The sequence below is a fragment of the Protomyctophum bolini genome (assembly GCF_963924005.1).
Source record: "Protomyctophum bolini genome assembly, chromosome: 23".
In the NCBI taxonomy this organism is placed as follows: domain Eukaryota; kingdom Metazoa; phylum Chordata; class Actinopteri; order Myctophiformes; family Myctophidae; genus Protomyctophum; species Protomyctophum bolini.
The window spans coordinates 21,950,285-21,965,333 of NC_137884.1; the positions used below are offsets into that span (position 1 = coordinate 21,950,285).

General features: G+C 42.7%; 1 protein-coding gene across 1 annotated transcript in view; it reads left to right on the forward strand.

Annotated features, from left to right (window-relative positions):
* The first annotated feature begins 2,796 nt into the window (after nt 1-2,796).
* Nucleotides 2,797-15,049, forward strand: part of LOC308310792 (fatty acyl-CoA reductase 1) — a 70,609-nt gene continuing 58,356 nt past the window's right edge. Inside the window, exon 1 of the mRNA XM_080757224.1 lies at nt 2,797-3,104. The gene's annotated coding sequence lies outside the window, so the exon portion shown is untranslated. The remainder of the gene's footprint in view (nt 3,105-15,049) is intronic.

Here is a 15,049-nt window from a genome sequence, read left to right on the forward strand (position 1 = left end):
TTATGTGTGGACTGTGGAATGGTATTTAGTTTAGATAAACATATAGCATATTCACGCGGAAACAGTGACCCATCCCAATCTGATTTTCAGTGAATAGCAAGTTGATCCTGTTATTTCACTGTTGACAGTGCAGTGAGTGCACACACGAATGCACGCAAGCAGAATGTTATTTTTCTCCTATTGGGCATAGCATCTTCTGGTTCCATCGATCCAGAACCCATTCGTTCCAAAATTATTTACCGGTATATCAATTATAGCCTAGAATCCAGCCACCCAGAATCCAAATATTGTGTGTCACTGTCACATACATGTGTGAAATAATGTATTTCCTGTCCGAGTATTGACAGAAAATGAAACGTACTGGGGAATAATAAGGGAATATATTGGTTGAAACTATGGTTGAATATTTAACCCTGAAATGTAGTGTACGGAGAATATAATATATGGTGTTTTGTTTAGTTGAACCGTAGTCATACATTTTCTGTTGACAAAATGACAAGTTTGATCACAGTGGGAGCTGTGGGGAAATTCATAATTAACGTTCCAATTTTGGAGCTCTGGCTCGTGGACTAAAAACCAAAAAGAAGTGAACCGGTTCCCACTGGGAACCAACCGGTGGAAAAGGGGCCTCTGTGCCTTGTGATGCGGTGTGCACTGCAGTATCAGTATGACACTGATTAGTATGCAGTGACTGCACACTTGAAACCTGAAAAACCTGAAGGCAAACCTGAAAGCAAAGATGATGCCCTTTAGCCATTAGTCACGCTGATTATGCTGACACATATGCAGACACCAATTCACACATAGCCAAGCTACTATATCGGGTTGTCCCGATCCGATCACGTGATCACCGATCGCGTCATTTTCAAAAATGAATGATGGGAATCGGATCGGAAGCAAAAGAAAAAACGTGATTGGGACATCACTGGTATCAATATTATATCCATGATATTGGACTGGATAGTGTCTGTGAATTTGGATATTGTATCGTGATATGGCATAAACGTGTTATATAATAATATAAATATCGGATCGGGAAACATCGGTATTGGCAGATACTCAAAATCAAATGATCGGAATCGAACCGTGAGCGGTTCTAGGGACATCCCTAGAAATAACCTTGATTTACTTCAAACCTTAGTCTGCACCCCAGGGATATGTGATCAAAAGGTCCTCCATAGGCAATGCAATAAGTTATACTGCTTTGTTGATACTTTTAACTTTATTTCTTGCTTAGCGCTTACCCGATACCCGTGACCCCCCCCCCCCCCCCCATCTCTCTCAAAATTGTTTATGAATCAATCATCAATGCCTATACAGAAATTAAATTCACGTCACCGCAATTGAGCATTTTCTATGAGAAATTGAGAAGTTACATGATCTGATAAAACTAAAAGTAGACTAGATATAGGCTATGTAATTATGTATGCAATGGATATCATCATCATAAAATGCATCTCTTCAAAAGCCTATATTGGGGGCGACGGGCGAGCCGCCACTTTTCTAAATTCCGGGGCCAGCCGTCTTCACTTTTTGCGGGGGCGAGTTGGAAAAGGGGCGAGCGGACCCGTTACCTCCACCAGGGCAGGTCAGGTTGTGGCCTCCTGGTGGCGCTATAATAAGCCTTTGTGAAAAGGGTGACATTTCACCTTGGATGGCAATTGGATGATTTGAGGCATTTTGTTCCAAAAATGTGTTTTGCAAAAATCCACCTGTTGGTGGCGCTATAACAGGCCAATGTGAAAAGGGTGGGATATATTCCTCAGCCTAGTAGGAAAGTGTGAAATATTTCACGCTTTTTGTTCAACTTTGAAAGCCAATGTTAGCCAATCAGGATGGAATAATAAAATATCGGACAGATGTCTTGAGCACATGACTATAGGCCTATATGTAACGATTTGCAGGATTTCTGGACAAAATATGGAGTAGGCCTAATATCAAAAACATTTTTTTTACCAAAGTCGGCCTCCTGGTGGAGCTATAACAGGCCGTTCTGGAAAATTTGGGGCAGAGGTTCATGTTGGCATCCAAGGAGTGTGTGTGCAAAGTTTGGCATCGACCGGGTTAACGGTGCCGGAGATTAGCTGTACACAGACGGACGGAGTGCTATACCCTTTGAGCTCTATTATACTTTACTGAATATTTCCCATTTATCCTTAATATAATCTAGATTAAATCAACTTTATCTTCCTGAATACCCTGTTACTGAGGGGCACTTTTTCTAGTTTATTCTGCATTTGAGCCACGGACTAACAATTGATGACATTAGCCTTGCAGACCTAAAACTAAGAATATTAATGTTGAATATGATTTTGTCCGCAATTCCATTGATTGATTGAAAAAAAATACAAAATGCTACTTTGACGAGACCGAAAAGCACTAGTTTACATCAAGGTCCTCCATTTTCAATTCATCAGAAATTATGTATTGATGGTAGTACCATGAGATAACAGGCAGACGTTGATCAAAATAACAATTATTCTACATTCTCTAATTGTGTAGACTTGAAAACTTGAAAATTAAGTAATGCAGATGTTTAACAATTTTGGTTTCATTTTACAATCTCAATAGTTAAAAATCTATAGTCCATTTGGTTACCTGGGGGACCACCTGGAACAAAGTCCTCAAGGACCACTGGTTGAAAACCACTGTAGTAGTGGTAGTAGTAGTAGGCTAGTAGCGTATCTGGTTGCTTGCTTCTCTCTCAATTCTCCACACATGGCAACGCTGTTCGCTGCCAGTTAACGGAGATGTAACGCAGCCGGGTGGTTGGTTTGTGTCGGAGGAGGCAGGCAGCCAGCCAGCCCACAGCAGCAAACCGCAGAACTTGTCTCCATACCGCACAGCAGCGATAGTACGGGGACGGTAACTATATACGCCGGTGCCAGTGGGAGGGAGCAGAACAGACATTACAGAACAGGCTGCCTGCAGACCCGACACGCACAACCAACCTTACTGACTGACCAACAGGCGCACGTTTTGTTTCTTCTGCTAGTGTTGGTGGTCCCGGACGGCACGGCACGGCACTCATCCGGCACTGACGGCAGACAAGGTGTAATAATTGTTGCTCTGCTGACTGAACTACCGAGATAAAAATAAATCAGGTAAGAAACGCGAATTTGGAGCTTTTTCTGGCACACATGGTCACTCACTCACCTGTTTTGGTTTAATGGTGATTATGAAGGGAATGTGCATCATGTATGCGATGATGACGGTTTGGTTGTGCATGATTCATCCGTTTGTTTGGTTTGGTATAATATAAGTCTGTGTGTGTGTGTGTGTGTGTGTGTGTGTGTGTGTGTGTAAGGACTGGAGTCCTTTTTTGTGTGCGCCTGCGAGTGCGACTCAAAGCTGAAATGTTTACAAACGTTTACCCACGTGTTCTTGTTTGATTTGTTGTATTTTGGCTGTTTCCCACCACCACACATCCGTTTCTATGGTTGTCAAAACGCGACGCAATTTTATTAGACGCTGTGTTTAGTAGCAGTAACCTAGTGTACAGTACAGTACAGTACAGTACAGTACAGTAAGGTCGGAGCGAAGCAGTTTGCGACAGAATGAATGGACAGACGGACAGACAGACTGACTGTCCGGGATAGCAAAGTACAAGACCCTGGCAGATGAGAAAACCCTATGAAGTGTATATATTTACGTCTTTAATATTGTTATGATGAATTGAAAATGGTGGACCCTGATGTAAGACGAGTCTTGTGCTTTTCATGGTTTCGTCCTCAAAGTAGCAGTAGTAGAAAAAAAATCAATCTATCGATGAATAAAACGCATACTCTCTGGAGAGCCTTCACTTTAACTATTAGGGAAACAAACACTCAACCAATTGATTGACTACACTGATCCATTCAGTAGGCCTATAGTGACAGTAAGCAACATGCCTGATCTGATGGTTGTTGAATTAATCCAGTGCTTTTCAACCAAGGCCCATTATTGATATGGCATTTGAGCCACGGACCACTTTAGCCTCTCAGACTGAAGAATATGTTATTGTTGGATAAGATTTTGTCCACAATTCTTCTACATTCTCTTAATTGTGTAGACTTCTTGTAAATTAACTTAATTAAGTAGTGCGGATGGTTAACAATAATTCAGTAATACGAGTTAAAGATCTATAAGGGTCCATTTGGTTACCAACTTTCCATCATTTAGCTGGGGACCACCTGGCACCTCCTCACCACTGGTTGGAAACCACTGGATTAGACCTTAGCCATCAATTTTTTGTGTGTGTGTGTGTGTGTGTGTGTGTGTGTGTGTGTGTGTGTGTGTTTTGTGAATTCAATTCAATGGGCTTTATTGGCATGAGAAAACATACGTTTACATTGCCAAGGCACAAGACAATTTCTATGTAATACACACAATGATTTGTCTTTAGGGTGGTTGTGTTCCATTTGATATTCTTCTATCGCAGCAGCTCACACATCTTGCTGCTGTGTTTGCATATTTTTGTACTTCGCCCAGCAGATATGGGAGTTTTTTGTCATTAGTCATGTTTTCTAAATCTCCGTGGGTGATTGTAATCTGTGGGAAGTACAATGTCTCTCTGATGTCTTGGTACAGTGGACAGATGGTTAGGAAGTGTAGCTCGGTTTCCACTTAATTTTGTGTGCAGTGGGTGCATACTAGTCTGTCTTTTCTCAGGTTACTATGACGGCCGCGTCTATGACAGCCTTTCTCGATCGCAAGACAAAGATTTTTCTTTGTTTTGGGTCGGTTACGGTGCTCAGGTATTCTGCCACAGTGTATTATCCGTTTTAGGGCCAGATAGCTTTCTAGTTTACTCTGCGTTTGTTTAGTTTTATTGCTGTTTCATAATTTGGCTTAGTCCAGTAGGTTTTCTATCTGGTGGCTCTGTTTGTGTGTTTGGTCACTGGTTTCACATGCATATTCAGTCTGTATGATATTGGGTTATCATGGGTAGGCTATAGGTGGTATAATTCTTTCAAGCCTTAGCCTATAGTACTTAACCCATTTTGATCGGGAACCCGTTTTGGTGTTAGCATCATGTTATGCTTTAGCTATTGAAAAATAGCAGATCTACAAGCTCATAGCGCGCCACCGAGTGGCGCGCTACGAGCTTGTAGGTCTGCTATTTTTGAAAAATCGAAGAGCGACTGACATAGAAGACATTTTTTTTTAAATCTGATCTCAGGTCAGAATGAAAACTGTCAGGATGTAGAAGACATTTTTAGAATCTGATCTCAGGTCAGAATGGGTTAACAGGAGGACGATGACTTCCATTATAGTATGCCTGCAGTACAGGAATAGAAGGCCTGCAGTTTCTATTAGCTTGGATTCCCCATCGATGATCGATGTCCATCTTGATCTCGGCCGGCCTGGTTCCAGCGAGGCTTCCCACGTGCGAAATGGTCAAGAAATGCTGCATAATGGAGCGGAGTCATTACATAGTTAAAAACAACAAAGATTATTGAAGCTTTCAGTCTTCATGCATTCTAGAAAATATATTACATTATTTACAACAAATTTACAAACTAAACATTGTATATCCTATTATTATTAATTTAAATCTAACACTCACCAATCTAACTACGTAAACATGATTTCTTTCATAATCACTGCTGCCTTCAATTTATTTTTTACAGCTTGATTTATTCTCTGTGGCGGGAGCTCATTCCAATGTGCTCCTGCTCTATACATTACTGTTCTCTTAAGTGCATTTGTTCTGGCACAGAGTACATGCATTTACGGAAAAAACAAACAGGTTTATGCACGGCATTTATCCGAAAGAGCTTTGTACTGTGCGTCATACGTTCACACATGGCATTCCACATTCCACATAGCAGAGGAAACCATGCGATGCACCATGATCCTCATTGTCAGGAGCAGTCTCAAGGGTAATTTGACACAGCCAGGAGGAGCTGGGGAGCAAACCGGGAACGACGACGTGTTTTTCAGGTGGCGCAGACTGCAGAGCTTTCTCAGGGCAGATCCAATTGTTTGGGGGGGAATAGTTCAAAATGATATAATCGCCAGTCTGCATTGGAATACACAGGCTGGCCTAATATAACTACTTGTTTCGCCAGTTTTAAGTATGCAGTTTAGGTATGCAGTAATGTCAAGTACACAGTGCGTCATAGACAGTGGGCTAAAGGTTCAGGTTCAGGTTTATTTGTCATATGTATAGATACAGAGTATAAATACAATGACATTTATTTTGCTCAGAGCGCACTCAGTCTTACATACACAGGACATAAACAAACCTCTATAGTGCAAAGAAAAAGACAAACACAAAAAAAGTGCAAGTGAAGTGACAATACAGTGCAATACAGTTCAAGGTCAGCTGGTTCAGCAGCCTGACTGCCTGGGGAAGAAACTGTTACTGAGACGGGTGGTGCGAGATTTGATGCTCTGGTAGCGTTTTTTTGGGTGGTTTGAACAGGGTATTTGCGGGGTGGCTGGTGTCTTTAATGATGTTGTGGGCTTTTTTCATACAACGGGTGGTGTAGATGTTGTGGAGACTGGGTAGTTCTGTGCTGCCGATGATTTTAGCTGCTGTTTTGACGGTCCTCTAAGCATGCCAGACCAGTGAGACCACTGGTATGGTCTTTTAAGGAGGGAGAGGACACACTTCTATAGTTTGCTCCTCACCACACGCACACAGTGGGCTTGGGCTTTAAGGATTAGACTACCTTACATGCTCTCAACAAAAATATGGTCAAAATGAAACACAAATTAGCCAGTTGGAAACTTGGATTAAGTTTACGTGCTTACTAACTATCACACTGTAGGCTAATTACAGCATAGCAGTGATTGAAGAGCTGTTGTACGTAAAAGCAGCAATACCACAATGTAGAAAATGAAATACTGTTACATGTAAAAGTCAGTTCCAGAGTCCAGACCCACAGGAATGCACCCATGGTGCAGGCCCGGTTCCGGTGAGCCGCCCTGCGTCCGAAACGTTAGAGAAATGACAGAGTTACCGTATGGGGGTCCCTCTACTGTACCCTGTACTGTACTGTCACTGTACTGTACTGTACTGTACTGTACTGTACTGTACTTGCACACCCAAAATCATATTATATACAGTTAATGTGTTTGTGTGTGTGTTAGGTTGCGCACAGGTGGTGAAAAACAACCATGCTGTTTTCGTGCTCAGACCCACCCAGCCAGCCAGCCAGCCACCCACCCACACACACACACACAGCTCCGTAAGGCAGTGGTTGCACCACTCAAAAATACACTGTACTTAACTTGAGTAATTGTACTCACAGTTGTTACTTTCCACCACTGCAGCACAGTGTCCATTAACCCATTCTGACCTGAGATCAGATTCATACGAGGTTTCCACTGGACACACACTTGGTCTGATGAACCCATTCTGACCTGAGATCAGATTCTAAAAATGTCAGTCGCTCTTCGATTTTTCAAAAAATAGCAGACCTACAAGCTCATAGCGCGCCACTCGGTGGCGCGCTATGAGCTTGTAGATCTGTTTTTTTTCAATAGCTAAAGCATAACATGATGCTAACACCCAAAATGGGTTCCCGTTCAGAATGGGTTAAGATAATTAATAAGAAGGCCAATGCATGAAATGAGCATGAATGTGAAAAACATTCTGATTAGCTGATTACTGAACTGATTAGCCTTGCTGGAGGAAAATCCTCAGATGTCATTTGATGGATGGATTTCATCTGCTGTTTGAAAAGAAAGGAAAGGAATCATTGTAGTAGACTTCTGATCTTCTCTACTGTTTTTTTCTTCTTCCTACAGCCAGTCTATTCTGTTCTGCTTACAGCAGTTTACATTCTTCATTTTTCATTTCCTGCATCTCAGCGCAGGGTGGTTCTGTCTGTGTTACGCAGATTCATTTCCCTTGTACTCAAACTAGTCATGCCGGCAGCCATGCAGGGTGCAAGTTAGGATAGAGACGAAAGTGGTTCTCAAACTTTTTCATGTCAAGGACCCCCAAATTGACACTTGTTAGCCCGTGGACCCCCCATTTGAAAACGATATTCCAGGGGCCCCCATATACATTTTTACAGCTCTGGTAGTGATTCTCAACCATTTTAATTTCCAGGACCCGCACCGTTTGACATGCATTAGGCTACGGACCCCCATTTAATGTCATTTTCATCTCTGGGACCCCACTTTATATTGTAAAATCAATGTTAATGTAACTCTGAGAGTGTACAAATGGAACCAACAGGTCCATTTGGTTCCCTACACTCCTACAGAGTTAGAGACCTATAAGCGTCTATTTGGTTCTTAACTATTGCTAGCATTATGCTGGAGACCCCCTGGAACTCCCTCAAGGACCCACTTTGAGAACCAATGATCTGCAGGACTGGTTCCAAAACACTGGGTCGGTACCCATTTGTCGGTCGGTTGAAAACAAATGTTTAAGAACATTAAACAGGCGTTGTAAGCTTGTAGATCTGCTATTTTAAATGTCTGCAGATCCAGAAAAAATCGCCTGGAGAAGTCAACAGTGTAAAATAGAATAGAAGGCACAGTGCCAAAATGGGGGGTTCGGAGTTGTTTGAGAGGACTATTTTAGTTTGTTTATTTACATTTGCACACCGTGAAAGGTGTTAGCGCTGCCAGAGCATACTGACAGACGGCAAAGGAATGGTCTCCCCTGCAACCTGCGGATTCTCATTCCTCACGGGAACCCTCCCCTCCCCTCCCCTCAATACGACTGCATCAGCATTTGTAGTATTGGATGGCAAGGATTGATGACCAGCCGGTACAGCAGAGTGGAGGCAGGCGTGGGAGAGGAGAGGAGAGGAGAGCCTGAGCCTGGACAAAAAAAAACCTGCCTGTAAGGGTTGGAGGTGGAAGACAAACTACCTCCAACATCCCATTAAGGCCAGACTGAAAGTAATAAAACAAAAGTTAATTTCTAGGACGGATTTATTTGGCATTAAATCATCTGGCCATGATCCACCACGTATAGATCTAGTGGCAGAAAGTAGACTCTAGATAATTGTAGTAGAACGTGTGTCAGGCATACCCTGAACTCTCAGCTACTCTGTTAATTAGTATGTCATACGAGGGCAATTGAGAAGATGTATTGGTGGTATTAATAGTAGTGACTTCCCCATGCACTCCCCAGTGTGAGATCACAATGGCTAACTGGACACAATTAGAGTAAGCAAGAACAATATTGTTGTATGGTAATGCATCAAATACATAAAAAATTGTCATCAAGAATCATATGAAAGTTAAGAACCTAACAGTGGATCTATATAATATAATCTATTATATAATGAAACTATGCGTATACACCCTATAGAGTGCTAGGTCTACATAAAATGCTATCTAAATGACATAAGTCGAGCCTTTGCAGATGCCTGTAAGATTTTGGGGCAACTATTAGCCTGGAAACCATGCAGATGAATCTCCCTCAGGAAAAATAAAATAAAAATCCCTGGGCAGATTAGGTCTGGTACGCCTCAGTTTGAATTACATTTCGCTCACCCCAGAGTTGTGGGTGACTAATCGGAGCCCTAAACTGGACTCCCTTTGTCGAGGCCACGTTTCATCATAGAAGCCTGCAGAATCTCAGTAGATGCAATAATAGTTCAAAAGAATGTACAGGTCAATATAAAAGCTGCTACGAGGATAAAACCAGAAAAAGCACTAAGACTTGTAGTCAGTCAACCTTTTACATAGAGGGAAAAAACTTGCACCCTTTTCTCTCTCTCTCTCTCGCTCTCGCTCTCTCTCTCTCTCTCTCTCTCTCTCTCTCTCTCTCTCTCTCTCTCTCTCTCTTTTTTTCTGGCAAGTCAAAACAAACTGGTATGTGATGACAGACTACTAGCGATGAGCAGATTATTTGGTTTGACTTGTGATGGTTACGGTGTTTATATCAGCTACTGTATGTATGTCAGAAAACGGTGAACTCAGCCTTAAATACGATAGGGCTGTTTAGTGCACCTTGTAGTTATACTTCTGTACCCAGTATGAGTATCAGTGTATATTGATTGTCGTCGAGGGCATGGTTCTGAAAACTAGTTGTACATTTGCAGCATGGCTGTCGTTTTGTTTCAGAGAATTAGACGCTAAGACACTTCTCTATTTTGTAGTATGCAGTCAGTGCTACAGTATGATGTTGAATTAGTTGAATTACACTCACTTTTGTATTGGTTCCAATTAAAAGTACTGTATACTGTCCTTTCTACTGTTGCTCTGTAATAAGAAGAGTTGGGGGGATTAACTACGAAGATGTGTTCTGTGAGAGATCGTTGACTTTACTTTGACCTGCTGTAGCAACAAGACTTCAAGATGACAATTTTAGTTGGTCAGTTTGTGTTTGGGCATCATCATTGGAGAACCAAAAAACATCAGCTAGTACAATACTGTCAGCAATATGAGATCTCATTATATTTTCATATTTATATTTTATATTTTTTTCTCAAAAAAAAGAGAAAATTCACCCATTTTCACGCCCATTTGTTGTGAGTACCAATGATGTGATATAAATAGCTGAGGTTCCCCACACTAGATTTCCCAGTTTATTTACTGAAGCTGGCAGCCTGGCAAGTCTGTCTGTCTCGCTTGTCTTCTACACCTTGGTTGATCAAGCTACTCCTTGACGGGCAGCCAGGAGTGGCTGGTCTCGACTCTCGGAACACGGATTGACTTGCCAGGCCGACTCAGTCACTCACAGCTAATGCTGTGGTGGTCACCTTATCTTTATAGTCTCTGAGTAAAATGACCCCCGTCTCCTTCATTATTTCCCATTGTAGCCTGTGAATGAAAGCACTTTTACCCATGCAATGATGAATGTCTGTTTCTAATCTCCACGGTATAAGATATCCATCACAGCTCGATGGGGTGTCAGTGGAAGAGAGTGAACGCAGTTCAGCCTCTGGGGCTAATCTCTAGTGATGTTTGTCTCGGACCCCATTAGGGATGTCGGTGGCAGGGTGGACCTTAACCTACTGTAACATGGCTGGCTGGCTGTGTCTGGGGCTTGGACCAATGCCCTGGGCATTGTAAAGTTGTGCATAGCTCTAAACAAGGCTTGCCTGCAATTAAACAGGACCTGAAGATTGTAATTATATGCTCTAACAAATCAAAGCTTCAGAAAGGGACAGTTCATACCTGATCTGCCTGATGGAGGTGGACTTGGGGCCATTTGGAAATTAACCTGTCAATAGCAATATTTCAACTGTTTGCAGTCACATTTATAGTGCTGTAGTGTCACTCGATCCCTTTGAGCCAATTTGCCAGCTTTCAGTAGTGGTCCTTTTCATCCTCATTCAAGGAGATTCTCCACATGACCATTCCATTTTGCGTTCCCGTCGATGCAAAACAAATTGAACTGAACGGGGTTTGGAGAGATTAGTGTAGTGTTGAGATACAACATTTTCAAATGTTTTTATTATATACTTGCTTTGGCAATGTTTTCTCATGCCAATAAAGCTCCTTTTGAATTGAAAATGTGATCGAGATGCACTTCAAAGCTTCTCCTGTATCATGATGTGTCTTCCAGCAATGCAATAAGACTCATCTTCTCTTACGTTGTTGTTCGGTCCTGGTTCTTCTTCCCCGGTGTTCTCACCTTCTTCTCCATCTCGCTGACCTCCTATAGCAACATGTGGGGAGGATCGACGGAAGCTCTGCATTGAGCCTTTGTCATTAATTATAGACTCTGGCCTGCCAGCGATACGAGGCATCACGTATGTTTGTGAAGTAGAAGTAGTACATTACTCTTAAGTCGTGTCATGTATCTCCTCTCTCCTACGCACACCGTCATCGATCCCACCACTTACTAGATTCAATCAGTCCGTCACGGCATGTGCACTCTTTTTAATTCATTAAGCAAGAGAGATGACCGACCGTTGCTCAGAAACATAGTCAACATACAAGTTACTGTATGACCATCTGTAAACGCAGTCTACAAGCTTACCTCGGGGTTCACGGATAGGTCGATGGTGTAAGAGACAGACGTTGTCCATTATTTAGCAATTAGTCGCCCCCGGGTCCAGCGGCAAGCGGCTTACTTGGATTGCAACGCAGACGACCTGAAAGAATCAGTTGCTCGCGGTGGAGCAAGTGATATCCCACCTGTCTACCCGGCCCTCTTTCCACATTAGGAAATTGAGCCTTCAGGGTGCATGACTGACTGGGCCGCCGTGCCCCAACACCTCCTCAGCCCTCCATCTATATATTGTGATAAAGAGGCTAGAAACCGCACTACCAATTAAGGCCCGTTCCAAATGTCGCCAACACTATTGGGTTTGCATGTGCGTGTGTGTGTGTGTGTGTGTGTGTGTGTGTGTGTGTGTGTGTGTGCGTGCGGCCGTGTGCACATTGTGTGGGTGCCGGCTAGAGTTGTCCCGATCACGTTTTTTTGCTCCCGATCCGATCCCGATCATTTGAGTTTGAGTATCTGCCGATCCCGATATTTCCCGATCCGATCACTTTTTTTTGCTCCCGATACAATTCCGATCATTTCCGATAATTCTTCCCAATCAGATACATTTTGGTAATGCAGTAAGAAAAAAAAAGGGACTAAAACGGTTCCGAACTGCCGCCCCGTGTCCGAAACGGTTGAGAAATGACAGAGTTACTGTGTGCCGGTCCCTCTACTGTACCCTCTACTGTACTGTACTGGCACACACGAAATCATCATATACAGTTAATATGGGCATGTGTTTGTGTGCGTGTGTTAGGTTGCACACAGGTGGTGAAAAACAACCATGCCGTTTTCATGCTCATACCCAGCCAGCCAGGCAGGCACCCACACACATAAGTCCAAGGGACTGGCTTGCACCACTCAAAAAGTTTATTTATAGCATTATCTTTTATTCTTTTTTTAGCATATATTATTTTATTAGACATTTCTGCCTTTTCATTATTTAAAGGGGGGAAAAAAACCTCATATTGCTATTTTAATGTGCCTCATCATTATGTTCAAGGGAAAAATAATGCACCTATGCGCTCACACGTGGTGCAGAGTCGCAGCACATGCAGGGAGGAGAGGAGAGCTCTCTGGGGAGAGGAGGGATTCACAGCAGAGTGCCGTGTCGTACAGAAACATTTACAAAAGTTTACAATAAAGATCTCTGCATGAGATATTATGCTTATATTATTAGAAGAAGGGTTTCTATCTACAGTCATGGATTGGACATAGAGTATTTTGTTGGGACTTTTCAGACGGAATATTCTTCTGCTCCGGGTGGACAGAGCAACAACAACGAGTTGTTTTTGCTCTCTCTCTCCCTTTTTAGCACTCAAACAGCGAGTGCAGATGCAGAAGCAGATCTGAACAAGACGGTGCTTAGAAGCCTGTTGATTCGAGTTTACTCCGCTGTGTGTGTCTCTGTGTATGACGATCAATAATTATTCCACCGAGTGGTCTTTGCGAGGGCTGGATTCTCCTCATCATCTCTCTCTCTCTCTCTCTCTCTCTCTCTCTCTCTGTGGTTCCTTCTTTTTAAAAGTCGCTTTAAGCGTCGGTTGTTTCAGTGCAGCCGCTGCCGCTTGTTGTCGTTAGCTTTCTGCTATTAGCCTACTAGCCACGCAAGTTACACGAACGTCGCCATTCGTCGCCCAATAGCAAATCTACAAGATCACAGCGCGTTGCGAAAGCAACTCTTTGTGAGCTTGCAGATCTGCTGTTTAGGGCCAACGTCACTGTCGTGCGCTAAGTTTTCCTAGGAGCAGCAGCAAGAGGCTGCTTCGAGAGGAGGATGTTTTGTTGTTATTAATTATGAACCAATCTGTATTAAAAAACAAAACTAAAGACTCGGGAGGATGACTTTAAGACTTATAGATGGTCACGTTTCTTCTGTAACGTTAAATACAATTAAGAAAAGATTTAATAAAAAAAATATATATTATATTTAATAAATAATTTTTTCCCGATATTTTTTTCCCGATCCCGATCTTTTGAAAATGACGTGATCGGGCCCGATCGATCGGGAGGCCGATCGATCGGGACATCGGCTTCAGTCCAGCTGCGGAAAGGGATGACCTTTTTCCAGCTACTGTGAAAATGCCCACGTGAAATTGGCCGTTAAACGGCTGTTGTGCTCTCCACTGCTGAGTCACCAAAACGTTTCCTTTACTTTATTTATTTAATTTATTTATTGACTGCCAGGGGGCAGTATGTCTGTCGGCTACTGCCAACATAGACTCTCGTTCTATTTTGCTTGTTGAAGACAAGACAAATAAGTTAATCAAGTCCTTGGCTGAGTTAAGTAGCAGCAAACCTTATTTGGAAAACTAAGTAATAACCATTTAATCATTTATAACAAGCTTTCCAAATTGTGTGGTATGGTCGCAGTTTGGGGGGGGGGGGTGGCAGCGGTGGCCGAACGGTTTGCGGAGCGGTCTTGATATCGGAAGGTCGCTAGTTCGTATTCCCGGACCGGCACGTTAAAATTACCACCGCTGAAGTGCCCTTGGACAAGGCATTGAACCCCTACCATGAAATGTTCTATGAGCAGGGCCTGGCTGTAAACAAGTTCTTGAGCTTAGTCCAGTAACCCTGGGTAAACATAGTACCTTTCCTTTCCTTTCCTTTGTAACCAATTTGTTGGTTTCATTTGTACACGAGTTTATTTAACACTGATCATTTTATTGTTTACTGTTTGGAATGCAACTCATCCTCAAGTCACGCGGCATCTCCTCCTCAAAGTTTAACAATGTGGCAATAAACAGAAGATGACAATGTGTTGTCACTTTTATTTCCCTGACTCGCTGTCGTCGTAGAATAGCATTTTTGAGACGCGTTTGCAGGATCCATTGAAAATGAAAATGGAAATGCCACGTTTATTTGACGGATGGAAGGCGATTGGAGGCCCCGCAGTGTTCTCTGAGCGTCAGGACATCACTGCAGGACCTCTAAATCATCACATTATGTGTAAAAACCATGCACCAAATGACAATAAAAGAGCGACAGGCCTGCTGCCACTTTATTGCTGCAGTGAGATTATAACCCAGTAAGAAGCCAGTGAAATGCCACTTTAGTGCAGAGGACTAGGACTGCGGCAGCGGCTGTGCCAGCGGCTGTTTCCTAATAAACCAGTGGTTTTCAACCCTTTTCATATCAAGGTCCATTATT